This window comes from Phasianus colchicus, chromosome 8, assembly GCF_987193195.1.
Source record: "Phasianus colchicus chromosome 8, bPhaCol1.hap1.1, whole genome shotgun sequence".
In the NCBI taxonomy this organism is placed as follows: domain Eukaryota; kingdom Metazoa; phylum Chordata; class Aves; order Galliformes; family Phasianidae; genus Phasianus; species Phasianus colchicus.
In genome coordinates this window covers 24,872,072-24,899,644 of record NC_143443.1, presented here as the reverse complement: position 1 = coordinate 24,899,644, position 27,573 = coordinate 24,872,072, and the positions used below count along the sequence as shown (strand labels likewise).

Below are 27,573 nucleotides of genomic sequence, written 5' to 3'. Positions count from 1 at the left end.
GACAAAATAGGGTTAAAATATGATCTTCAAGCACCACTCATCTGAAAATCTGAAATACGGAGGCTTCTGGTCTCTGTGAAAATGTGAAAATCAGAAGGAAGAGACAAAAATCACAAAGACTTTCACAGATGAAGCTTTTCTTTAGGTCTTTAAAATTTTCTTTAATGAATTTTTAAACTGAAGTTTTTGATTAAATCAAGCACATTAGTTTTAGTGAATTGCTATGCAAATTTTATAAATAGCAGGTTCAGCCTGACATTGGACTTTGGACAAGTGAATTTCTCATTAATACCATAATAGCATTTTATGCCACAGTTAACTTCCTCCAGCCCAGAAGAACAGAGTATTTCTTACTCCTCTCACTAGACTTTCTCCTACACTGCAGTGCCAATACAGGAAACTCAGAAGTACCTTAAACTGGCAACTAAAGAGTCTTCTCTGCTGAGGTCTCTCACTGAGATCCACCTTTATCACACAAGTAGACACAGGAGGGAGCTCACACACCCCCATTCACATTGAGGTTACATCTCTCCCTGCAGCAACCAGAGTGATTTAACATCTCAGTTCAGAGTTCCTGTAGGTCTTGGATTCAGATTTTCACACCTTCTATAGTAGAGATCTCCCTTTCTAGGAAACTCAATGATCATTGTGGTTCCTTTCAACCCAGCCCATTCTATGATTTTATGATTCTATGACATGTGCTCCCCTCCACACCAGCAACAGAAAGTCTGTAGCATGTTGAATGAATGGAGGATGAAATCTCTGCTCATCAGATTTGGCAGTCCCAAATGAGGCTGCACACACCTGTCATGTAACATTGCTCTTAATACTGACCGTGGCTGAACTGTCTTCTGCCTTTTGACTTTGCTGCTGGTCCTCTGCTTCCTCCTCAAGCCAGATCTGACAAAGGAAAATGTGGGATTTTCTCCTCATTGGCCTCTCCCATTCTGCCCAAACTGGATGTCCATGAGTGCAGACATCTCATGGGGGAAAGGGAGCAAGGCTTCCTTCATTCTGTTTATTTATTTATTTATTTATTTTCTGTTTGTATGCACATCTAGTCAAATCTCTTGAAGATAATGTCAATTGATCCTTTTGCTTCCTTTTAACGATAGATTTTGCTCCCCTTATTTTGGCTTTTACCCACTGCCCTCCACAGCTATACTTGAACCTTTTACTTTAGCCCAAGTTTACATTCTTCATTAAAAATGAAGCATAACTTAAGAATCCAAGATACATCCAAGGCAAACTCACTATGGGGAGAATCTAAGGGCAGAGACATCTCCCTCTTTTGTCACTTGTTCCCACATCATACATACATGATCTAGGATGATCTAGGAAGCCCTTGAGGCCATTTGCCATACAATTAAATATAGCTTTTGACCAAATATCCTTGCAGACAAGAAACTGTAAGCAGACACTTAGATTGTTTGCTCATTTGCCAGACCATGGTCAAAAAAAGGCACATCATTGCATTAGAGCAGGTTATTTCTATAAAGAATTGATTAGGCACTGACTGTGTAAACTGTCATTCTCATTTCTTTTCTTTCACATCAGAATTGTCAGTAACATTTTGGTGAGAAAGTTAGTTTGGTCTAAGTTCTACAGAAGGGCTTTCAGAGGATGTGATTCTTCACTGTATTTCTTCACAGCACTTTTACTGTGAGACCCCACAGTCCTCAAAATATGAGCACCAGGGCAAAATCAGTCCATAGCAGCTGCAAGAACAGATTTGTATGCATTAGGAAATCCCAGCAGAAAGTGTATGTCGAAGAGGACATAGTTAGATGTAAAGAAGGTTTCTGATCTTTAACTTCTTCCTTCTTTTCCTAATTTCTACTGCTCATGATTAATGTAGAGTGTGATTATTAGCAGTCCTCTTGCAAAGCAGTGTTGGGATGCTGCAGCTTGTTGTCCTCTTTCCAGTCAAACTCATATAGAAGCTCCCAAGCTTGTGAATTACCTTACAGGCTTTTTTCTGTTTGAAATGTGAGCCCAGTTTTCATTTGAGGAAAAAAAGCCTGGCTTCATTTGATTTTTCATTTCTTCATCTTCCTTGTTCCTACATGCACATTTTTTATCTAAAAGAGCTTGGGTTTTTTTCAGGGTGGGTTTTTTTTTCTTCTTTTTTCCCTGCATTTAAATCTGTTCCCCCTAGAGAGAACAAACATTCTCCATTACCTTCTGAGCAGACCCAGCAGGGTATCAGAGCACGCAGTTTTCTCAGCGCTGCTCCTCTGCCTCATTCATTACTGAATGAATACCTCCAGAATGAAAGTGTGAGTCAGCAACCCCAACTGCTCTGAATATACCCTGTCACAGAGGAGCCAACAAAATACAAGTGTGACATTCTTATCCCCTGGTTCCAGCAGATCCCAGAGGATTTTGCAAATGGTATCACTCTAGAAGGCAAATGCAGGTCATACATTGATTTTCTGATTTAAAGGATGTAAAGGATATATAAAGGATGTTAGAACAGCTCAGTTGGGCAAATGAGAAAGTATTCATTGCAAAATTAACTAAAAAGCTCACGACTGTTGATGCTGCTCTGCCTTCTGACACAGGTATGGTAAGGTTCTCTGAATGATCTAGCACTTTTCACTCATTTCACTCTATGCCCTGGAGGAGAGGTCTAAAACTTATTTCTGACAGGGACTCCACTTCATCTCCACGGGAAGTTTTACATAGTCTCTTTTCCAAGTCTGCAGCCTCAAAGAGAAGTCCTTAGACATGAAATTTGGCTTTCCATGTATTCTGCAACCCTTTTCATCTTGCCTAGTTCATTGATCTCTCCTTGCTGAGACTGAAGGACATAGATGCTTGCAGGGCTAACATTAATATCATTTTGCATAACAACCAATTACAAGGATGTGTTCAGAGGAAGTATCATTAGCAGTTTATTTTCAATATCTCCCAATAGATGCAATTTAAAGCCTGAATCTTTATGGTATGCTTATTATTAAAAGGCTCCCCATCCTGGAAGGTGCTGAGGATCTTTTTCAAAGATGTGATTACCACTGCTTAAATCAATGACAGTCAAGGCAACTGAGTATCTCAGCAGTCTGAATAGTATTCTATCTATGTCATCTTCCTTCTGGTGTGAGCATAGAACCAAGTATTAATGGAAATCAGTACCACTTGTTGCAGCAACAAAGCCAAGTAAAAGGTCTGTGACAAGCAATAGAGCGTGATTTTGTTTTATACCTTCATCATAATTTACATCAGCAGCAGGCTTGTACAAGCAGGTATTTTTTGAACATTTAGCCATCACTTAAATGCACAAAATGCTGTTGAGCAGAAAATCTGCCCCACAGAAGTCCTGAGTGCGATGGACTCCTGGTCAGAAACATCTTCCTGTGTGGGAATAATCATACATCTTACTCTGCTTCATACCCTGACATCAGCAATGCTTTGCCCAGAACTCTGGGCAAAAGTCTCTATCAGATAGAGAGAAGCATTCATACTTCCTCCACCAAAACCCAGTGGATTCATTGTGTCTCGAGGCACACTCGCAGAATCCACCTCATAGTCTTGGAAACATTTTTACCTGGCACAAATGCACATAAAAGTGTATTTGTTTCTACAACTATATAGAAGCTCCAGCCCAAGTCTCGAGACTCAAATGCCTAGCAAGTAATGCAACAATCCAGCCTTTATACAACCTACCAGCTTTGATGCAATGCTGTAGAAATGTAAACTTTCCCTGTCGCATACTTCCCTTCCACAGACACCTACCTCCAGCCCCTTGGCATCCCTTCTTCACACAGGGAAACTGAAGCAATCCCCAAGGACAACGCATTCACACATGCAGACTGCATTGGATCTAGGTGTGCAAACGCCCGGCAAACCCACCAGGAACTGAAGCAGTCCATTTCCCTGGAGAATGCTCACTGCATTTGCTCCTCTACACTTCAGATTTTTAGTGCAACCATTTCATCATAAGGACAGTTATCTTACAGCTACAGCAATGCAGCTGTATCTGCTGTTCTAGACTGGCTGCTTTCCTTCTTGTAGAAAAGAGATAATGCAAGGATGCCTGAGGATGATCAAGAGGGGAAGCAGTATTTTTACTACTTAGTTGCCATTTCACCTTAGAGGAGGTACAAAGAGAAGCCATATCTTAAACATACCATACAACAATTTATCTTGTGCTCCTTTCTTTGTCCTTACCCCTCCACGAGATTTTCTTTTAAAACATAGCAAGAGATTTTATTCCCAGGTGTCATATACTTTTCTTCTCAGCTGTTTTTGGTTTGTTTGTGGTTTTTTTTATTCATTAGAAAAAGAAATACAACTGAATATATTCAGCTAAACTACATTTGTTGCTTTGTTCTGCATTGTTTTTAGTGGGCAGACTGTTAGTTAAAAAATACATTTGACAAAGGAGAAAAGTCATTTCCAGCTAGTTCTTGTGGTGAGAAAAGTGAGAGCTCTACATGGCTCAATGAGTTTGTAACCGTATCAGAGATTTAAAAGGTGCCAATTTAAGATCTAATCCCAAAGCCTTTGCATGAGTGGTCCAATTAAAAGGAGAACAAATTTAATCTTTGCCCTCATAGATTTATACCGTTGTCAATATAAGCAAATGAGAACGAAAGAAGCTTGTAGCCAAAGACTGTCCTAAGTTGCATCACTTCAAAGAAACTCTCCAGGCATCAGAGGATGAGCTTTTAATTAACATTGGCAACACGCAACTGAGGCAGTCAGATATGGTTTTTATGTTGACAAAGGTGGTATCACTTTATGCACTCTAATTTTTCTGAACAACACAAAACATTTCAAAAACAAAAGCTGGCATATTTCCTTCATAATGTGCTGATAGTAACTACTACATCCAGATTCACCCTTCACTAGTTGACAAGGTTTAATCAGAACACTTCTCTACCTGAACACTGCTGTTTGTAATTATCCCTGCATCTCAGTGATGTCTGTGTATAAGCATCAAGGCAATGATTGATCGATTCTCAATATTCCAGCACTTATGATATTTCCAAGGTAAACAACTCCCTTCTCCATTGGGAAATAATATCTAGGCTAAATCAAATTGCAAAGTACTAAAAGAAAGCTAGCTGCTTCCATATTAATCTTAAACCATTTACGATAGATCAAGGCATTGAGTTTCCAGGTCTAATGAGACTCGTGTGCTCCAAAGCAACTCTTTAATTGATAAGTCAGGAGATGAATGACCTGGTTTGTGTTATAGAGAAAAAAATGACACACAGAATCTTGCTTTCAATCCAATTGGACTACAGAAGAATTCTTGACTCTTTCTTTGAGTGTGAAAGGAAACCTATTCCCTGCCTGAATATGTTTTAACACTCCTTAAGCACCTGGCTCAGAAAATCCTCTGCGTAAGGCGTATTTGGAAAAGTAGAAGCAAGTCATAATTTTATCTGTTTCTCCTGTATTCTAAAGCTTCTCTGATCCACTGTAAAGCTTCTTTAATATGGTTGTTAATTACATTTATATTATGACACCATGAGTAACGCGCAGGAAAGTGATCTATATGAAAATGAGACCAGTTACGTGATTATCTCTTGTAAAAATGTGAGTATTCGTAAGAAGCAAAGACAGGGATGGGAGTGAAATTGTCTCTGAATTTTAGAAAAGTTACTTGTGTGTCAGGGGACAATGCAGACAATATTTTATTTACATGCAATGTAAACCTAGCTTCTACATAACACAATTCTGCCTTGAAGTCTGTCATGTTTGTATCCCTACCTCCACTTAGGTTTGTTGCTTACTGATAAATAATTGTACTGAGATAAGACCAGTAGATCTCAGAGAAATGAGCACAGAGTTATGCTTTAAGTAGACCAGCAATTCCACAAGAGATTAAGATCCCATTGACCACCTACTCATTCCCGAGAACAAAAGTGAATTAAGCTTGGGATCAATTTGCCTGTTTGTCCTTACATTAATTCCAGACAACATACACTTTAGTTCCACAAATCAATTCATGCCTAAATTTAGCATCACTCAGTTCAATGGACTGAAAATTGAGCTCCTTCCCTTCCCAAACTCACTACCCATTAACTACTGTATTTCCCTATTTCCCTTTTTCTTCCATTTCCTGATTGATCTCAATTCTGTTTTACAAAATGGCAAAGCTCCTTTTGAGTTAGCCTCAGAAAACTGAGCTCTTGGCAACGGCCTAAATTCAGTTTCTTTGAGCAACGGTAAACACTTCCTCCAAGAGTGAAATTAGGTGCTTCAGATAACCCCACTTCAACTCTGTAACAGAATTTTTCACTGCATTGCATTTTGCAGTCCTCTGCACTACAGATGCCACGTACATTACAAATCATAGGCAGGCAAAAATTCTACAGCATTTCTTTGAACCCTTTCTTTCCCCTGCCAAAACATAAAGACAGCTGAACTGCACAAAGATGTTTATTCTCCCAGAAAGAGCAGCAGTGCTTTCTTTGACTAACGCTGGCTTGGCACATGAGCCCTGATTAACTCCTGTCATGTTAAGTCACATCGTTTGCAAACTGCTCCCATTTCCCTCCCTCTGCCCCTACACCAATCAACAAAAAAGACAAAATCACAAATTCAAGGAATATTGTAGGATCAGAAAAGGAAAAATTAAGGAGTTTGTTTCTGACTTTCTGGAAGGCACATGTTCTTCAGACACAAAGATGACAAGGTTTTCAGAGTGGTTGCTGACCTGAAAAAATATTTTATTTCCAGAAGTGTGAAGAAAATCCGTCCTTTTAATTCCTTCGCATTTTATTCCCCATAACATTAGGAACATAACCCCTTCTGTCTCCCCCGTCAGATGACATTCCATATCAGAGATAGGCTGAGGCCACTGTTATGCTCCATTAAGCATTAGTGGACTTTTCTCAGGCAGTTGAAGTATTTAAATACTCCCTAGAAAACACATTAATCAAACAGATCCATAGTTCTGTAAAATCAACGTTTTTAAATACACCATATTTAATAGGAAATGGACTGTCAAGTAGCTTCAACATGCCAAATTGGCATAGCTCATTGAATGTCCTGGCTTATGAATATTGTAGAGAAGCACAGCCCTTTTTTTTGTCTTTTTTTTTTTTTCCGTATTTTTGTCTTTTTAAAAGAACTCAAAGCTGAAATCTAAATATAGAAGCAACAAACAAAATTTAGTACAGAAGGTAACCTGAGCAGGCTCACAAAGCTCATGTCAGAGCTGATTCACTTCTGCGAGAAAATTGATATATATATTCATATGCCCCATCAAATTTATAGCTCTCATTTTAAAACAAAGGTGACAAATACTTGTGCAATTTAGGAAATGGTCCACTTTTCATGATCTTGCAAAGACACACACAGCATGCTGTGTTCCAATTACAAACTAAATGGCATGCATTCACTAACAAATGGGAAACAGAAAATGATTTGCTTTGAACGCTCTGCATCATGAAAGAGAATTTCAAGTGGCACAGTACAGAAAACATCTTCAGTGTGCATTTAATCCACATAGATCAGCGCTTGAGGCTTTGCACAATTAGTAACCAGCACAATATCATCAAATAACCCTGCCCCATGCCACAATTACAGCCCTCTCCAACCCCGCTATACAATTCATTCATTCATTCATTCATAATCCTCTCGTTGCTCTGTGTTTTCTATTGCTAGAAGCTATTAGAAAGACTTCGGAACACGTGTGTGTAATATGCAGTGCATAGGCTCACGTCTGATGTGGCTGGCTGTGGCCAGATTAAAAGTCATGGTAGAAACATGCCTAAAAGGCTTCAAGCTCACCATGGGACAAAATTGCAGTGCCTGCCTTCTCTTCCCTTTTTACCCTCACATGGAATCAGAGCAGTCTTCAGCAAGAGGCACCAAAGCCAGGCTCTGATGTCTGTCATACAGATGGTAAAAGTGATCCACTTAAGCTGAATACCACAGGACAGGCAACGTGGCCAGCATTTGATCCTGAAATGTCAAGAGCTGCTAGAATGCTGTTCCCTGATTCATTTCTGGCTGCTTCCTTATATCCAATTTAAACCTCTCCCCTTTTATTTTGAAACAATTTCCCCTTGTCCTGTCACAACAGACTCTGCTGAAGAGTCTGTCCCCTTCTTTCTTACAACTCCCTTTTAGATACTGAAAGGGTAAAACTAATTTGGTGAAATAAATAAATTATTGATCCCACAGCTTGTGTTTCAAACACATAGTCAGGTGGGCCTACCAAGAAGGGAACTGGCTTGAGAGGAGAGGAAAACTGCAAAAAGGAAAATTTGCACTGAGGCATTTCTTCTCCTAGAAGGATAAAAAGAAAAACAGTACAGCTTTAAAAATCCTTAAAAGCAAGGATGCCTGGAGACAGAAGGAAGGTACTGGAACAACTCCACTGTCCTTTCTTGTCTTCATTCGAACTAGTACAGGGAGGGCCTGAGGCAGAGCTATGAGACAGAGCACAGGCTGACCAGCACGAAGCCAAGGGGAGATCCTGCAGAGCTACACAGCTTGTACAAAGATGTGGAGACCTCACCACAGCAGCAGTTCAGTGGAGCCCTTAGGAGTGAGGGACATTGCTCACTGGACTGATGAATTTCAGCACAGACATAGGAGAATTTGGAGGTGCTACCTTGTTCCATGTCTCCTTTCATTGGCATCACTGGAGTGCGGAGTCTGCCAAATGAGGTCAAGCTGCCAGGACTTCTATTCATTATTTCACCCCTAAATAAAAACTAGTATCATCTACATCATACTAAATTTCCCTCCATTCCTCCTGCGTGGAAGAACTGGATTGTCGCAGAGATGAGAATCAAATAGTATACAATGACAAAAGCTGAAAAAATGAGCTTTGCCCAGTTACGTGCGTTACGGGTGAAGGTATGTATTCCTATACAGTGCAGCTCTCCTCTGGGTTCTGATAAAATCCCAGACCTGCTTTCACAGACATGGCAAATCTCAGAGTAAACAAAACACACACACACAAGGAAACAAAATCAAGCATGTCAAAGGAACAACATTAGCTTAAACCTGAGGAATCCTCATCCTTGACTAATTTATAATCTATTTTGCATTACAGCACAGTACAAGCTGTTGAGCTAGAGAAACTCCTGAACATAAATGCTCAAAGTAACAAGGCTGTGGTCTGAAGGATCACAGTTCCACCTTTGTCATACTCAGACAATCCTTGCTCTGTGCAGAGAAAGAAACGGTCCAACCTGAGCAAACCACATCCTCACAGTTAGATGAGCACCCAACATATCAAAGTGCCTTCCCCCAACACATTCCCTGTATTTTTATTTAATTAAAAAGAACAACAGCTCAATTGTAAGCACATTCTGAATTCTCAACCACCTGTAAAGCACTTCCTTTATTCACTACTATCAGGATTTTGGTTTTGTTTTTACTGCTGCCAATTACACCTCAGTGCTCTGGGATCAGTCACAAAATTTTCCATTCTTTTAAGTCAGAAACAGTTCAGCATAAGGAAGGAGTCATTCTCTTTGTGACCAGATACATGTACTTGATGTCAGCATCAGCTTTGGGGAACAGAAAACCAAATTAAGAGAGAAGGAGAATGCCCTTATAATAGAAACACATTCACATCCACAGGATTTAGTACAACACGGATCTGGCAAGAATTCATTAACCAGTCTACAGCAATAGCATTTAGGCAGTGCAACCACATCTGGGACTTTGTGGTATTGGATGTTGTATAGATTGTCATTGCCAAAAACTGTTGTTATGCTAAGTACACAATACAAACTGCAGGAGGAGCAATGAATAATTTGCAGCCACAAAACCAGACCATTTTAGCAGAGCTGGAGGGCAAAAAGAACTATATAGAGTGCACATAGCAGAACAGTGGGTAGGGGATGCAGTGCACACTACTTGGGGGCCTGGTCCAAATACATCCATACTTAAAGAGTTCACATTAGCATGGCATGTAAACCAGCACCATAGCATTCAGGTGGGAATACACACCATGTGTATCACAAACTTAATCTTACCCTCTTTCCACTTGCCCATGTGTCTGACAGCACACCGTGCCCAACAAGAATTACACTGCTTTGTTAGACCACAAAGAGAGAGAAATTTTCAGCCACCCAAACACAAAATCTCATTCTAGGGATTAGTTTCTGAGCCAACTTCAACACTGTCAACAGTCTGTGGAGAAAGAGCAAACTTAGCAGGTTGGCCCCTTTGACTGTGACCCATGGAGCACAATCAGAGCAGTCAGGCAGATGAAGACACATGCAACGTAGAGATAGGGGGTGTGAGGAGCTTTTCACATCCATCAGAATTCTAGGGCTGCAGCTCCCATTATCTTCAGTATCATGAAGGCAAATTCTAGCTGCAGCAGGGGAGGCATGCTGGGCACAGCAATTTTCCACCATAGCAACTGGTTCTCTCACAGCACTTTCAGAAACTGCGTAATTTTGGAGGAGTTATACCTCCCTAGAAAAGAGATAGATGGAATAGAGCAGGAAGTACAGCAGCCTACTCACATCTGGCACCTCTAGGAACTCCTGGCCTCCAGCTGCCCTCCTGTAGCTTGCTGTCAGACATCAGCAAAGGCTGGAGAGGTGGTGGATCTGTAAAGAAAGCAAGATGCTAGGACTAGGACTTCTATATTCTTTCTCCATTTTGTGAGGTCCAGCATCATAATATCTCAGTAGGTATGAAGGGGAAAAATGAATAATTAATTTATGCACATAACAATAGTACTTTGAATTAATTCCCCTATTAAATTTATTGATAAGCATATGTAGTGGACCAGTGCATAGGTAAGAGTATACAATTGTCTGCAGCAACTAGAGCCACTGTCCAGCTCTGAATATGCCAATACCAGCTGCCACAAAACCACAGCCAGCTGCCAGGTTAAGCCACAACAGTGATAGCAGAGAGGAGACTGCACAAGAAGCACTTCCTTGCCTTGCCCTGGAAGCCGCTCAGACTTCATGCTCTGCCTTGCTTTTCCATCTGCCGTTGCTGCTCAGGCCTGGCTGCATTTCAGGCTTCTTGGTAGCTCTTGGTGCAATTTAAAGAAGCAAAAGATGACAGGCCACCTTGGTTTTTTCTTTTTATTTCTATTAAATTTTCATTAAAAAAAAAAGAAAAAAAAAAAAACTGCTGCTTTGGAAAACAAATTATTTTCTTTTCAAAATTTTTGAGTGCATTTTTTTTCACTTCAAATTTGTAACTGCTGGCTGTGTATTTTTCCCATAGAGAAGATTGAAAACTAAGATAACCATGCTTAAAAATGGCAATAATTTTGCCACGAGTTTTTATGACTGCTTTGATTTTTTCCCACCTCTTGCAGTCTGTTCCTATTCACACAAAGAGGAAGGAAAGTAGGAAAGTTGTCACTCCTCCCATCCATCTCAGAAGCTTTAAAAAGCAAAAAATTTTTTCAGCAAATAACAAGAACTTATTTTAAAGCTTTTCCAGGAAAAAAAAGAGAGAGAGAGAAGTATTTTATTTATTCTTTTTAGAATCAAATAAAGTTTTCACAAGCTGATATTCAGCACAAAGTTTTCCATCACTAGCTGCCATGCAAGTCAAGATGCTGTGTGGACACAAACTTGTCTTAAAACATGACTTAAAAGCATGACTTTTTCCCTCAAATGTCTTTACTGCTCTGCTATACAAAGCTTCAAGAAGTTCAGTGTTAAGTCAATTTGACAACACATACACACTTCTTTAAAAGATTTTGAACTTACAAGGCATAGTAGGGGCTACACAGTATCACACTGCAATGTCAATCTTCCTCAGAAATTGTCAGGAGAACTTTTTTTTGCACTTTTGTTTACACTCTGTGAAACAACTCACTGCCTTGTTACTGGCTTCCTTGCAATAAAAGCCTTGTCTTTATGAACAAGTGATATAGAGTGAGGTGCTGGCAGACAATGGTGGGAAGATTATGTTTAATTCAACTGCTGGAGTACTGAGATGGAATTTTTATGTCTGCACAGAACAAGATTTATGACTAAGATACCTTGTGATTGAAGATAACATGCAAAAATACAGTCAGATCTCTTGGGCGTTTTCTAGCTACCAGAGTGGCTATAAGCAGAGGTCATCTGCTTCCAAGATCTTGTTCCTGCATATTTCAGATTCTGTATTGTCTCACATTAATCAGTACTGTGTTTTTTTCTATGCTGAGATCAGATGCCTTCGTCATACTTTCTTCTCTGAATCTACGCTTTCACCTCGCATCTCCAGTAGCCTCTATTTCACTTTATGCTGCCTTTTCTTCTTCAGATAGCCAGTACATACACACAGCTCCTGTATCCTAAGGAGGCCTTGTACCCCAGAAAATGTGGAAGGCCCTGACCCCTACTCTAATCCACAAGAGCGTGGTACTCACTTTTTTTTGACAATTAAGGCCTCAGTCCATGTCTGAAGCCTACTTTCATAGAATCATTAAGGTCAGGAAGACCAATAGGATCTTTGAGTCCAACCATCTACCCATGCCTGTGACCGCTCTAGATCATGTCACTGAGTGCAACACATATCTGGAAAACCTCCAGGGATGGACACTCCACCACCTCCCCAGACAGCCTGTACTGATGATTCACAACTCTTCCCGAGAATAAATTTTTTCTAATATCCAACCTGAACCTCCTGAACTTTGCCAAGCACACTTTATATACTCAGCGACAATAAGCCCTCTGTCTCTGGATGGGTCTGCTTAGAGCAGACTGTGAACTCTTGCAGCCATAAACCGCACTGAACATGCTGGAAGTCACAGTGGGTGCTGACAGTGCCTCACGGCTGCATAACATGTCAAATACTCACGTGCATGGCAGGATGCAGTTAATCAGTTCTCATCCAGCAGTGGCTGTTGTATATGCAAAGTAATCTCTATACAGGATATATCAGGAGTCCTATCGCTAGTATTTGTTGGATGCTTCTGTTTCCCTAGTGTGAATTTTGCAATAAGCTGACAACAGTTGTGATGAAAAAAGCCCAAGTCAGTTTTGCCAGCACAAGAGACAAACATAGAAGAGTTACAATTTTGCTGCCACCTGTATCTTCACTGAAGGACTGGTAAGCAGCATATGCTAGGCAAACAACCATGATGCTATCAAGATGACAGTAAATATCAGTTTTCATCAGTAAGCTCCAAAGTTCATTTCAAAGAAAAACACAGTTCAGCATTACTAGCTCCATTTTGTAGAAGGGAAGTGGAGTAGTGTCTAATGCTTTATACAAGGTCACCCATCAGGCTAGTGAAAAGCCTAGGCAAAAAATCATAACTAGCCCAGATATTCCCAGCCTCTGTCCAGTCATCAGGCTGCTTGGCTGCAGTCTTCCACATTCAGAGGAAGACAGTAAAGGCAGAGTCAAGTTACTGACGAGATTCTGCACAGCACGACAGTGTAAATGAGTCCAATGTTTCCTTTTTGCCCCTTCTTTTAGTTTTCTCCTCAGTAAATAGTGTCCACCAGGCAGCAACAAGACTGCAAAAGCTGCAAGTAGAGAGATGTCAGAGTGTATAGTCTAGAATATAGTGGAATGGAAGTGAGCTAGGGTGACTTGTAGGGTCTCCCAGAACGAACAGGAAATCTCTGTAATTTGAAGACTCAGAGAATAGATGCAATGAAAATTTTTCTTAACAGCAGTCATATAGTGGAGAGAATCCCATCCTTAGGTGTGCTGTGGAAATACAGGTTGTCCCTAGTAGCTAGATGAACCCTAAAAAGGCTGCACTAAGCACAGAAACCTGTGGTAAGACTCCAACAAACACTACAGTTAGTATTAGTAATTGTTCATTGTTTTAGGTTCTTTGTCCCACTAATAGAGTTCAATTCTGTGAGCTGCTAGTGGATCATCCTTAATCTTGAGGAACCTCACCCTCATCAGACTTGATTTGCAGCCCTGAGCACAAAAGCCACACTATGAGCCTCCTTCTGAAAGTAAATGGTATCATGAGCAGAGTAAATGAGTGGCTGAAAGAGGGGCTCTCTGCTGAACATCCTGTCTCTAACAAACATTGAGCCAACATCCAAGGCTTTCATCTACTGAGCTGCCTATGAAGTGCAAACTCCCAGGCTGCCTGGTTAGGACCAATTTCTCAGCTGGCTACTAATTATCATGAGTGGTGTGATCAATGGAACCAGCTGGGAATTATTCCACAGGAAAGCTACTCTTAGTGAGTGACAAAAGCATAGATAAATTAGGACTGTGTGTATTCTACAGTTTAAAGGAGCTGAATTAGTGATTTTGGCAGCTCCTGACTTCTCTGCGAATGTGTCTACAGTCAATTCTGTTGAGCTAAGCTGATGGGCACTTAGAAGATTACAGCTACCTGATTTCTCAATCTACTTGCAAGAGGAGGGAAGAAGAGTCTTGTGTAGTGGCTACACTGCAGAGTTCATCTCACAGCAAAAGTGGTGCTGATGTTCTGTAAATTCACACCTTATCTAACCCCTGTGTAACTTGCTCAGGCTGAGGGAAGAGAAAGGAAGGAGGAAACTGATGGCACTGCAGCCAATCATTTCTAGTCTTTCCTTTCTTAAAATGAAATAATATCCTTTGCTAGCTCAGAGGCCACACAAGCAGCTTTATCAGCCAGGGCAATACTCAGTGAGACTGCACTGTCATCATTTGCAACCCAAGGACAATGTTTTAGCAGCTATGGCAAGTTTTTGAAGCGAAAGCGTCCTACAAGAAAAGTGAAATCACGTGGTCACGATTCCATATCTTAGGCTGCTGGAGTTTCCTGTGCTGCTCTGCATAGCATATTTTGTCTCTGTCCTCCCATGCTTACTTGAGAAACAAGACAGTTGTCATTGGATGTGGACTGTATGAAGTGCTGTATAGACAGCGGGGAATAAACCACCATTGCAATATGAAACAAAGGACCAGACGCTATGTGTATGATAAGGGAAATACACTAGGTGCAACAATAGTAGAGAATAAATGATGATTTTACTATTTCACAGCACTTTCTTTCTCAAATACTCTTTTGTTTAAATACTCTAGCTACTCAGGCTGTGAGAAAAAATGGAAACCATGTTGTGTGTTTGCCCACTTTTTCAGTTCATAAGGAATTTAAGCTTGCTAGAGTTCCTCCCTATGGGGATAATTCTTTACTCTGTATCTGTACACTTTTCTGTGGAAAGCCCCAGTATAAGTCCTCTTAATTTAGCAAATACAGCTTCATCATCCAACATGATCAAGTCAAAAAGCCTTTCCCAACAAAGCCACTGGCACAATATTTGTTTACAGGTTTGGACTAGCCCTGGAAAACAGAGAGAGATTAATGTTTCCATTCATTCTATACAGGAGCATAAGTCAGCACAACATCCTTGACTTCAGCAAACCTTTCCCATTTTATGTCAGCTGAGGATCCTGGTCACAGTCTGCTATCATGGCACAGAAGCAATCAAAGAGAACTCCTGCATGCAGAAAATAATGAACTGGTGTTCCTTGGCTGGTCCCTCCAAGTCAGATGAATGAAATGTTTGATAAGACACAGGGATGACTCTCACATTTCACTCTCAAAGGAAGATGCAACAGAGAAACTTCCTGAACAGCCAGGCTAGCAGTGGAAGGTCTCAGGAAACCAAGACTTTAAAATGATCCTGCTTCAGTGCTGCTGGGAAGCCCACAGGGAAACTCACTGCATTTTGCTGTATGCTCATCCTGTTAGACAGCTCATCTCTCTCTCCTCAAATATTTATTCCTATCTTTACCTTTCTTAGCACACAGAAGGTTTTTCTGGTTGGACTGAGTTTAGAATTTTGCATGAATTTGTCTCTCCTGTGACTGGATCTCACATAAGATTTAGCAAATGAAATGAAAATCACTGGTTTCTCAGGAAGAGTTTTTCCATGTTTAGAAGGAAATCAAGAAAGGAAGAATTGAGTTGATAACGAGGTAAAGATTACAGTTACGGAGATAGGACCTCAAAATAGAATAAGTAGTCAAATTTGTATTTCCTTAAAGATGATGATTATGAAAATACAGTCAAAAAAAGTTTGGAAATAAATACACAGAACAGGAAATTATCAGTTCCATGGAAAGGAAGTAAAATTCCATTTGTTCTGCTTGAGCCTGTAGAAAAGATCCACATGTGGATCCACTGACCTCAATTCAAAGATTTATAACTGTTTTCTACTAACTGCCAGAAGATTTTTAAAAATATTATCAGGTTTCTACTGGCCAGTTACTCTGATCTCTCACATATACATTTTACAATCTTTTCTGAAGAAAAAAAAAAAAGAGAGAGATAAACTGAAAGAAAGCTTTCCCAGCTAGATCTAAAATATTCAAACAACCTTGTTTGATAAGGATTCGTTCCTCTGCAAAAGAAATGGAGTAAGTCTCATCTATCTGGACTCTGCAGAGCAGCTGCTTTGCTAACAACTGGAAATTGTTAGCAGAAGAGAAGGGTTTGGGTGAGGAACTGCAACAACTACTGACATGGGAAAAAACAAGCATGGAAGTACAAAGATGGAGGAAAGTTACTAGTAGACTGCTACAGGGACCAGTCTTGCACTGTGTTTCCCCTTATGAAATCACACCTTAAAAATAACAGAAATTGGCCAGTGGCAAGAATGCAAGAATCATCACTGAGTACCCAGGAGGATCACAGTTAAGCCAAGTAGTTAAGGACTAATAATAATGGTAGCTTTAAGACAGAAGCTAAGCAAAGGAAAGGATAGAGAATGTTGTATTCAGTGTGCTGCACATGACACCAGCAAGATGCAGGAATGGGGGAAAAATACCATTGTGACACATGAGATGCCTTCTTTCTAGTAAGAGAAATAGCTGTTAGACTACAAAAAGAACTCTCCCCTGGAATAAACTCACCTATGCTCGGTAAGTCTGTTAAGACTCAGAAATGGCACAAAATAGGACTAAAGGTATAATCAGGGAAGACAAAAAACCTACCCCACAAGGGAGACCTAGTTTAGCAATACAATAAGGAAAAGGTATATAATTGTTTTCCATAAAGATCTTAGGTGATTAACGCTAAAGAAAGAACTAGCATGCGATGACATTTCCTCTGGGTAATAAAGAAAGATTTCTATCTATCATGAGTGGGATTATGGAACAATTTTTTTGTAATAGCAATCTCTAGGTTGTTTTAAAGCAAGTTTACTCAGTGAAGAAATTAAAGCATTTGACAGCGCAGAGTTGGACTCCTTGACACAGGAGATTCATTCCAGGCTTTTGCTTTCATGTTCCAGTACTCCTAAACAGCAGCGAATCCACATTTCCACCTGCTGGCTTGAAATGTTTGTTCAACAATGATATTCTTTGAACATTTATCATTGTCATCTGTTCATTAAGCACTGAATACATGATTACAGCTCCACTAAAGAAAAAAAACGTATTTAGGCACTTCTCATATAAACAGAGTGCCCTTTCATCCTTTTATATAAGTTCTTTTCTCTCAGAAGTAATCTCAAAACACTTAAATACCATGCGCTGTTTTAATTTAAAAAAAGATTTACCAATTATAGCATGCAGCTCCTCAGGGTGAAACATGTCAGCTGTTTTAAGGTTTCACAATAGAAATGCATAACAGACAGGAGCATTCCCCACTGAACATGCAAAAGAGAATTTCTGCCAGACAGGCTGGGACAACACTTGGACTCTGTCCAGGAGTTCATGTTTGACACCAACAAATGGTCCCGTAACATTTCTGAAGCACCAGGGAACTTCGTTTTAGACTACATCCAAATAAGGCTCTCTACTGTCCCAGATGGCAGGATAGTGCATGAATTGTCTTTAAAAAAATCTGATAAATCAGCGTTAGGATCTAGGGCCACTATGAGGCAGGACAAGGATGTTTTTCCATGTTTACAGATAATCTGAAGTTCACTGCATCTGAGTGACTTCTCCACAGCAGCAAAGGATGTTTATGATGGATGTTGTTGGTGTTCATGCAGCTGTCCACAGAAGTGAAGAATAAATATGAGGTTTATCCATGAGATTAAACCTCCTGAGCTTATAAAGTCTCTCTACACAGAAGTCCAGTCTAACCCAGGTTTTCAGCAAAATCTATTTCACCATTTGTAGCATCTAAGTAGCCTGTCCTTTCAAAACAGGCAGTTTCCATGCATTAGTTTCCATGTGAGCATTATGACTCGTTCTTCTAAGTACCATTTAACACAACAGATTTCATTACAGTCCAAATTATATCAGCACAAATAACAATCAGATTTTGTACTGCAGAATAGATGAAATGTTGCACTTTTAGGACTTTACCCATTCACACGAGCTCCAATTGCTTTGCAAACACTGATGCACCAGGGTGCATCCATCAATCAGACCTACTCCGTGACACCAGTAACTGTGACTGAAATCTCCCCATGGTATCATGAGGGGAACAGCCTTGGTTTAGAGCTGGAATATAAGATCTGCAAGAAATCTACGAAAGAACAGGAAGTAGAACTTAGATTATTTAAATCATATGCAAAAATTCTAACTACTGAACCAGACTTCCTTTCACTGCAAAAGAAAGATAATTCTGTGTTCAAGTGCTACTTCTCTAAAATGTATATTGCTTTAACTAAAAGCTTTAGATTATTGGAAACATCAGTGTTCCTCACCACCCTTTTACAGTCCAACTCCTCCTCCCCCCCCTTCTCCACTCCCAAGTCCCACTGCATTTGAAAATGTCATCGTTCATTTGGTGACACATCCTAGCCATGTGGGGTGGCAGCTGAGTCATCTTCCTTCTGTAAACGAGGTGTGATGGTGACAAGCACCTTACAACTGCACAATCCTTTTTTGGGCATGCTGTGTTGGAGGATGCTCACCCCATTCTATACAAAGGAATGGGTGGGAGGAACAAATCAGGGTGGAAGAGGAGAATAGAGGGGTTGGAGGTGGCCCTGGCAATCAAATTTCATCTTCAGGAACAGACAAAAACTAGAGGGCACAAACACACACACAAAAAAAAAAAGGAATGAGTCAGACCATTTGAGTTGACGTTCTGTTAATATCTACAGTAGACACTGAATTCTTGAAGCATTTGTCTCTTCACGGACTCTAGTGATATTACAGTCTAGCCTTACATCTTTGATATTGACATTGGCATAAAATGTTCCCCTTTCTCCCACTGATTTTATCTCTTCCAGCTCTACAGGAGGAACTCTCCTGGAAACTGGACAAGAAAATTATCCCCAAATGTCTCCTGTATGAGGGAAGAATGGGAAAATCCACTAAATTGCGTAACAGTTTAAAGCAATAGACTGGTACTTCAGAGCCTGTTTCCCAGACTGCTTACTACTCCCAAACAGGTTTCTGTTTCAGAATGTCCTCACTCTCATATTAGAGAATGTTCTGCAAAGCAGATGATCGTACAGAAACCAAGATTATTATTACTGCCTAAAGGGCAGTGCAAGATCATGGAAGAATTAGAAAATTTGGTCTATGCTGAACTTCATACGTAGAAATAAAGCTCTTCCAAACAGGTGACAGCAGGTTATCCATGCATCCTACTTACACATATGACGCATGTAAGATTTTGCTATGAAACCCTCAGTGCTATTGTGTATGAGGGAACCTAAACCCATGGTACAAGTCCTGGTGCAGAACATCCATTACTACAACTCACCACAGCATTCCTGCCCCCACATCATGTTCCAGTGCAGCTGGAATAGGGAAAATCTGCCACGTGTTTCTACTCATTAGATCACTTCCCTGAGTCTTTCAATTATTTCATTGATCAATAAGCAGAAAAGTTCAGTGATGGAGCATTAAACCTACCTCTAGTAAACCTAGACCTGCAAGAGTGATTTCAAGACACACGCAGCCAAAGCAGCCTGATTTTGTGTACTCAGGAACAAGCACTCCCAGCTCAAGCGCATGGCACTTAGATCCTCCTAGTATTAGAATACACTGCCACCTTCCCCATTCAGATGTGCTCTGCATTCACATTGCATCCACTCACCACCAGAACAAAGCGGTACAAACACGGCCCCTTGCCCATACTTCTCAGGAGACTTTTAAGGAGAGTTTTCCATTGCTGATATGTTCATTTGCTGAGAAGAGAAGACAGAAGCTGATGAATCTTGTCTTGAGAAGCAGAATTTTATTTCCTACTCTGGCAATAGCAGTCTGTGCTTTTGAGACCTGCAGGGCACTGCAGGAAATTCTCTTGAGAGCTAAGTCACAACAAAATTTAATGCATGCGCCCACACTGCATCTATAGCTGAGAGTGTGCCTGGGTTGTGCTGCACGGGAGGAGATAATAGCAGAACATAATGATATCATTTCACGCATCTCTGAAAAATACTTGTCAGCTGCCCAAAAACTTGCCTCTTGGTTAAAAGACTTTACTCAAATTCAGTGCTCTACCTCTTGGTTATGAGATCTTCTATAGTAGGAGAAAAACATGAAGCCACATATTCCACCAAAACCCAGAAAATATTGTCTAGTTCCTCCATTGTCAATGTCAAGGGTAGATTCACATGTGAACGTTGACCTCTGTAGGACAGCAGATGCACATCCACTTCCTAATCCTCTAATCATTTCTTTATAGTGCTCAGAATTCTGATGGTTGTATTTCCTAGGTTTGAAAAGGTGCTTGTATGTAAAATATTGTCCAGACAGTACGGTACCTGGTTAGTCAAATAAACAAACACAGAACATGGGCACTGTATGATAACCCTCTTGCAGATTTATTTGCACCTTTCTTCTCTGGATTAGAAGGATAATAGATCCAGATATCATAATAATATACCAGAAATAGTATTTCCTGAAATATTCTGAAAAAAAACTTTCATTTTCTCTTCAGCCTGCACCAGGAAATCCACCCCCCACCAAGAAATCCAGCAGGTTACTGCACCTTTTATCAATTCAAATCTAATTATCTAAAAAGAGTAACTACAAGCAGCGCCAGAGAGTTGCTGAGAACTAAGGACAGGAGATGGTCTCTGTTTTGCTAGCATTTACCACATAATTATAGGCCAACTCACTATGTTATGATGACCTTAAGACCCTTATCAGACAAAATTAAAAATCAGTTTATCCTCTTTTTCTGTGTTTTGCCATATGTCAGCTGAGAATCAATTTTAAATTCTGTTAAAGTAAGCCCCATACAGCAGCCTTTTGTCATCACTGTTTTGCAACTTGTGTTGAACAATTCTTATTGCTGAGGCTGTACTAAATATCTGCAATGGGTCTGACTTCACAAGATTATATCCCTTGTGTAATCTTTGTCCAGTTCACTCTCCAGAAGAGAAATATATACATGTATACAGTGCACTGAATTTGCCTGTGAAAAGTGCACTGAAGTGCGTTCTCCCTAGAGTAATTGTCTTGGCTGCACAAAAGCAGGAATCCTAGCTTACCAGTGAATTCTTTATATGTAGTCTAGTTACAAAATAGAGCTGCTCCATCATTCACATATCACTTCCTCACCTTTAGCCAAAGTAACTGGAAAAGGATCAACAAGAAAGATGAAAACCTGAAAAATCAGACACATATTCCCAAGACCAGGAGTTATACTGAGAAGTAACTGTGAGTCAATACAGATGGTGAAAAAAATAAATACAGCTGGATTGCCCCTTGCTCTCAGGAGCAGGCAAGAGCATTGCTAGAGCAGTAAAAAGATGTGCAGTAAAGCTAATGCCTCTTTCAAGCTTGCAACAGGCCACAGCGTAATTGTGAACACATTACACTGTGTGAGCTGCTGCAGTCTGACTAAAAGCAGTCACTTAATTCTGTGTGTATCAGTGTGTTTGGCACTGCTGAAACCAGAGCATGGTGGTAAAGCATCAAGGGAGCAACCATTCCAGCAGCCAGCTTCCTCTGAAGGGAGGGTTGCAGTTCTGGAGTGCTGCCCACCTGCAGGTGTTATGCAGCAGCCACAGCAGCAAGCCTGCAGATTGCAACAAAAAATGCATAGCAGGGGAGAGACAGGGTAGATTCCCACCCTTCTATCATCCTGAAGAAACCAGAGGATCCAGCTTTAGCCCATGAGCATGACTGTGGGACACTTAAGAGCAGTGGCAGTTTTATTGCTTTGATGCAGCTGCACTGTTACAGACATCCTGATGCTGCCACCTGGCTGAGGGTAGACAACTTTAAAGCTTTCATATCAAAGGTAAATAATGGCCTCGCTACATCCCTCTCTTGGGAGAATCCACTGCAGTTGAACCTAGACCAGAGAAGTATTTTAAAGATACAGATGATTGCAAAAAGAGACTCAAGCTCAGGGCTACAGGTCTAGCACTGTTCACTAGGAGCCCTTCTTTCACTTTCCTACCAGCTGAAACATCATCAGAGCAATACAGCTCTGCAGCTTTGCACTACAGCTCCTGAGAATGTGAGGCTCTCTTGGAGGTTTGCAAGGATGAGCATAGCATTCCTCACATAGCTTGAATGCTTACCTCTACATGTAAAAAGAGCTGATCTTCTAGCAGCCCCACTGCTCTCTTATGACTCTAAAATAACTGAGCCACTCCAGAGCGACCTATCTGCCTGAAGACGAAGAGAAGACAAGCATACTCACCCAACAATGCTGTCTCCATCCCAGAGCCTTCACTCCATGGATGAAGCAGCTGCCACAATACCGAGTGGAACTCACTTACCTCTTCACAGACAGGGCCCCTACACATGCTGGGAGAAGGCACTAAGACTCGTGGCACATTTGTACAGAAAAACATTACAGAAGAGTCACCAGATACCCAACAGTGCCTGCTAGGAGGCCGAGATTCATTACATTTCAAAACTCTAATTCATGTCACCCACAGACCAAGGGAATTGGTCTTCAGGCTTTAAGTCCTGTAGGCAACTCTTTTTAAAAAGTCTTATTAATTTTCTGCTTGTTTTGTGTCTAACCAAATCTGGTACGTTTATTCTATAGTACTCCTCTGCACCCTCCTTCCCTCATCAAGCTAATTTTAAAATGAAGTATTTTCAGCAACCGCTCCTCCCCATTTCTGTTTCACTGCTGTAAACAGAATTTTTGTTCGTGACATCAAGAGAAGCAAAATAGGGCTGCCTAAGATAGTTTTCTGGCTGATTACACAGTAGCGCAATAGTCATAAGCAACAGATAAGTAGCTTTGGCACATTGCAGTTTCACTTCTTTGGGCTGTAGAACATAAATATGTTAATACCACCAGCTTTGCTCTGCTCCTTGCCCTGCACTGCTCCACAGCAGGCTCAGCTCTCAGTGGCAAACATGAACATTCACCTTTTTGGCAAAGGCTGAACCCTGCTCTGCCTTCCCCTTGGGACCACAAGCACACATTTAGAACCAAGGTAACATTCACAAGACACCATTAGCACACCCTGGAGCACTGCTAAACTGTGTAAGGTCACAGAGCGACCCCAGGACCAAAAGACCCAAAACCAAGACTTTGATCACCTTAGTGACCAAAGACTGGCTTGGACAACAAGGCCTCCACTGAAAGCACAACAGTGGGCTACTTCACCTCACGAGGTGGGGCCTGGGTCAAGCACAACTGGACCACAGTGAGCCACCCAAATCAAACTAGGCTGGGACAAGCCAGACCAGGTCTACAAAGGCAGGAGATGAGCTCTAGAGCTGTTGTGAAGGTTCATTCTCCTCCCCTATGGGCAAGATAACTAGAAATAGAATGAGAGGGAATGGCCTGAAGTTGTGCTGAGAGGGTTCAGGTTGGATATTAGGACAAATTTCTTATCTATTGTCAGATGCAGGAACAAGCTGCACAGGGAGGTGGAAGAGTCACTGTTCTGGGAGATGTTCAAGAAATGTCTAGATTTGGCACTGAGAGGTATGGTTTAGTGGGCAGTATTGGTGGTAGATCAGCAGTTGGACTAGATGATCTTAGAGGTCTTTTCCAACCTTAACGATTCTACGATTCTACGGTTGTAACACAGCCATTGTACAGAGTCAGCTCAAAGTGGAGCACAGCCATTGAGGTCAGCAGAGAGAGGGTGAACAGATAGGTGGATACTGAGTGTATCAGCTATGGGTTCCAGGTGAAATCTGCAGCCTCCTTTAGCATACAGCTCCTCAGTCCAGCACTTTTTGCAGATAGCTGCAGGATGCCCACAGACATGACAGAAAGTAGTGATATCCCACAACTGGCTTTCCTTGCTTTAAAATCCAAAACGTACAGTAGTACAAAACTGTGAAGGTTCATTTCCATCAATCAGCCAGCTGCTTCAGAATTGAGAGCAGAGCTGCTCGGGAGTCTCAATGCAGAATTTCAGGACAGAACATAATCTGACCCAGATTTTAAGACCAGGCTGTCTTTCTCAGCCATTCTTTACATTCAGATAGTGCCTTCTGGCTGGAATTTGCTTTACTCCATCCTCAAACAAATCCCCTCAGTGATCCTTTTTCTTAAATAAAATAAATAAGAAAAGGAAAGACTCTCTGGTGCTCCCTTGTGTTCAAGTCCAGGAAACAAGCAAGAAAGAAACTGGATGAAATCAGCCAAGAAGAAACTACTGAAAAGGACTTCAGGAAGGTGATACTTAAGGAATAATTTCCTGAGCACAAAACATCTTCATTTACTGGCAGCACATAAGCCATAAATTTTATACATCTCAAATGCACACAGGATTATTGTCCCAGTCCAAGGAGTGAGGATAGATGGAAGGGTGAAGAGAAAAATGGAGGAGGATGGGAAGATGGAGACAGGATTTAGTGGAAGCAGGTCATACTTTGGACCATTTTTAGCAGGTTAGAGAATCTACTTCATAATATTCCATATGGTAACATTGTGTACGTGTATATATAGATATGCATTTCTTTCCTGAGCAACAGTTTTGGAATTGTCACAAAACATAGTGTTTGTCAATAAGTAATTGTTTTTCTGAAGAATAATTTACAGGTATGTGAATGAGTCATCTACTGAATTACAGTGGCATATGGACCTCCATTTCCATTCTAGTTCATAAGATTTTCATGCAGTATTGCAATTCTGCTTGTATTCCTATGACTGCAAGCAAATGTTTAAATATTTTACAGATAGAAACCCATTTTCAATGAATTTTTTAAGCCAAGATGTAATGTTTCCATTCCTATTTGCTTTGAAGAGTTTCATACATTCAAATAATGCCCCAGCTGGGACTCTAACTTTGAAAACAGTAGCCTCTTCAGAGGATATGGATACAGACAAAATCTGTATTGAATTTATGTGATCACTTTTGAGATTCTGGTTACACCAGGAACACTTAATTACAAGAATGCTTTCATTTTGTATTTCTTTGCTAGCTCATTTCCAAGTTTACAGAATTTCCAGTATGCCCTCACACAAAATCTGTGCAGTTCATAGGTGCAGACCATATCTGTATGAGAACTGGATCCTTGAAGATGTTCCTGAAAGGAAGGAGTAGGCTGACAGATGTTAAGCTATTTTCTGTGTGGATTTCGCATCCACTTTTTCTTGATAAATCACTACAAAAATCAGTATAAAGAGTTTCCTCAAAGATTTAACCTATAATTAAGGAACTAGCAGGTAGTTTGAGAATGAAAAATATACTCTATAGAATGGACTAAATTGCATGCTCTTCAAACTGTATGGGACAATGTATGGGACAACCAAGCAGGAGAACTACTAAGCCAGGCTTTGTCCAAACAGTGTCTGAAATAAGAGAGATCTATCCTCATTAAAGTAACATAGATGGGAAGAAAAAGATTAAAAAACAAATAGCTACTAGTTAAACACAAGCTTAGCTCATTTTCCAGTCAAGCAAGTAAGGAATGGAAAAGCTCTCTGTGAAAAGTGAGTCTGAAGAAACAATTCTTAGAGAGCAAGACATGTGAAAAGTCTCTTTCCACTTAAAATCCCATGGAATGTTGTGAATTTTTTTCCTGTTTTTTTTTGTTGTTTTGTTCTTCCTTGTTATTCTTTTTACAACCCATAAGTTGATGACGTGCACAGCCTAGCCCATCCTGAGTATTGGCTGCAAAGTAACTAAAACAGATTAGTAAGATGATAAATAAAGCTCTTATAATGACATCTGCCAAAGTACAAGCACTTCTTAAAAAATTAGCAAGGCCAGTCACTGCAACAGATTAGACCTCCTTTTCAGTGCATCCATTGAACAACAGGAGTAGTCTATATATACCATCCAAACCAGCTCTCCTGTCATCTGTGCAGTACCTTAGCTAGATTAATGGAATTCTCACCAAGAGAAATAACAGCAATACAGGCGTAGGAGACAACAGGGTCAATATCTGAGGAGGTTTCAGAGTCTCTGCTTTGACCATCAGCTATAGTTTAAAGGGAAGATTCGATCATGTCTATAACATACATTCAATAACTTCTCACTTCCCACCATTTTCAGCAATACTGCTCACAAAAGCAGACTCATCTCTGTCTCCTCAGTCAGTCCAACGCTAGAAGAGTAAGTCTAATGGTCTAATGAGAACGCTCAGGAGCAAGGAAACCAGAACAGTGCAGTTAAATTCTACTCTGGCAAAGCAGAGGCTCTCCCAATTAATCAGCATTGAGAGCTAGCCTGTTTATTATCTCAAGTTATAACCACGCTGCAACATGTTCTGCTTTTAACAAAATGATTAACAAAATGAACTGAATTGTAGTGCTTAATTCAAAGTAAACCAGTAAAAGCATATAAGCAAACTTGCTTTCACCTAGATCTCCTCAGACAACAGCCAGGGTTGACTATCATGTCATTTCAGCAAGCGGGGCCTCTCAGGGATTCGGTTTAATTTATTGTATTATCTCTGCAGCAAGTGCATTGCAGCAATCCAAGGAAAAGCAGCTACTGTAAACCTCAATGCCTCTATTCTAAATGCAGAGTCCAATACCAATATATCTAGGAAAGAAAATAATCTCTGCGAGTATGTCTTACTCCATACAGTAGAGGTTAATGGGTTAATGGTGCTAACTCACCCACCCATACAATCTCTGACATGCTCTTTACAGTTTGGAAATCCCCAAGAGAATGAAGAGTATTGAGCTGTGCTCTCCATGCAGGTACGTGCACAGAACCTGGCCATCCATCACTGCCACCCACACTCTCACTTTGAATTAACCAGCCACTTTCTAACTAGTTTCACAAACTAGTGAAGGCTTCAGAGGTGTAAACTCTCTCAAAATAGTTTCAACACACATAGTAGCACGACAGATGGAGCCCCAAATTAGTATCTCCTCCCAGGAAAGGCTCTCCACTAGACCATGGAAAATTTAGCCCTTCCTCTCCCTAGTCTCAGTCACCTGGATGGAAAACAATAGAAATAAGAGTGTCACAGCAACACAGGAAGGCAGCCTTTATTCCTTATGCTGCTCCTAGTACAGCTTCTTGAAGTTCTAACACTTTCCATAAGAGTGATTACTGAGGTGCAAGTTCAACCAGGGATTTCACACAGATATGAGCACATACAAAATAACACGTGAGATTCTCATGTACCTGATCTGTGAGTCCAGAAAATAGGTGGGCAGGTATCTCTCCACTTCTGCTTCCCAGGACTTTCAGTGGCGTGAATTTATGAGCTGTTTTGTCATCCCCCAAACAGAGTACTGCAGCACAGTCAGGCTGATACCTTGCACAACAGTTACACTGGACGTCTGAACAAAATGGAGACAAAAGACAAAGGTGCATTGAGCTCAGAACAGCTTTAATTGTACACTTTTAAACCAGAGAGCAGTGTCTCACATCAGAAGCTCCCTATGGCAGTCAGCTGATGACA

At 40.7% G+C, this 27,573-nt stretch overlaps 1 long non-coding RNA gene across 1 annotated transcript in view; it reads right to left on the bottom strand.

Moving 5' to 3' along the window:
• Positions 1-10,460: 10,460 nt before the first annotated feature.
• Positions 10,461-27,573, bottom strand: part of LOC149917078 (uncharacterized) — a 67,328-nt gene continuing 50,215 nt past the window's right edge. The window contains exons 2-3 of the long non-coding RNA XR_016468566.1: positions 27,294-27,451; positions 10,461-10,541 (exon numbers count right to left, since the gene is read on the bottom strand). This is a non-coding gene — a long non-coding RNA (uncharacterized LOC149917078). The remainder of the gene's footprint in view (positions 10,542-27,293; positions 27,452-27,573) is intronic.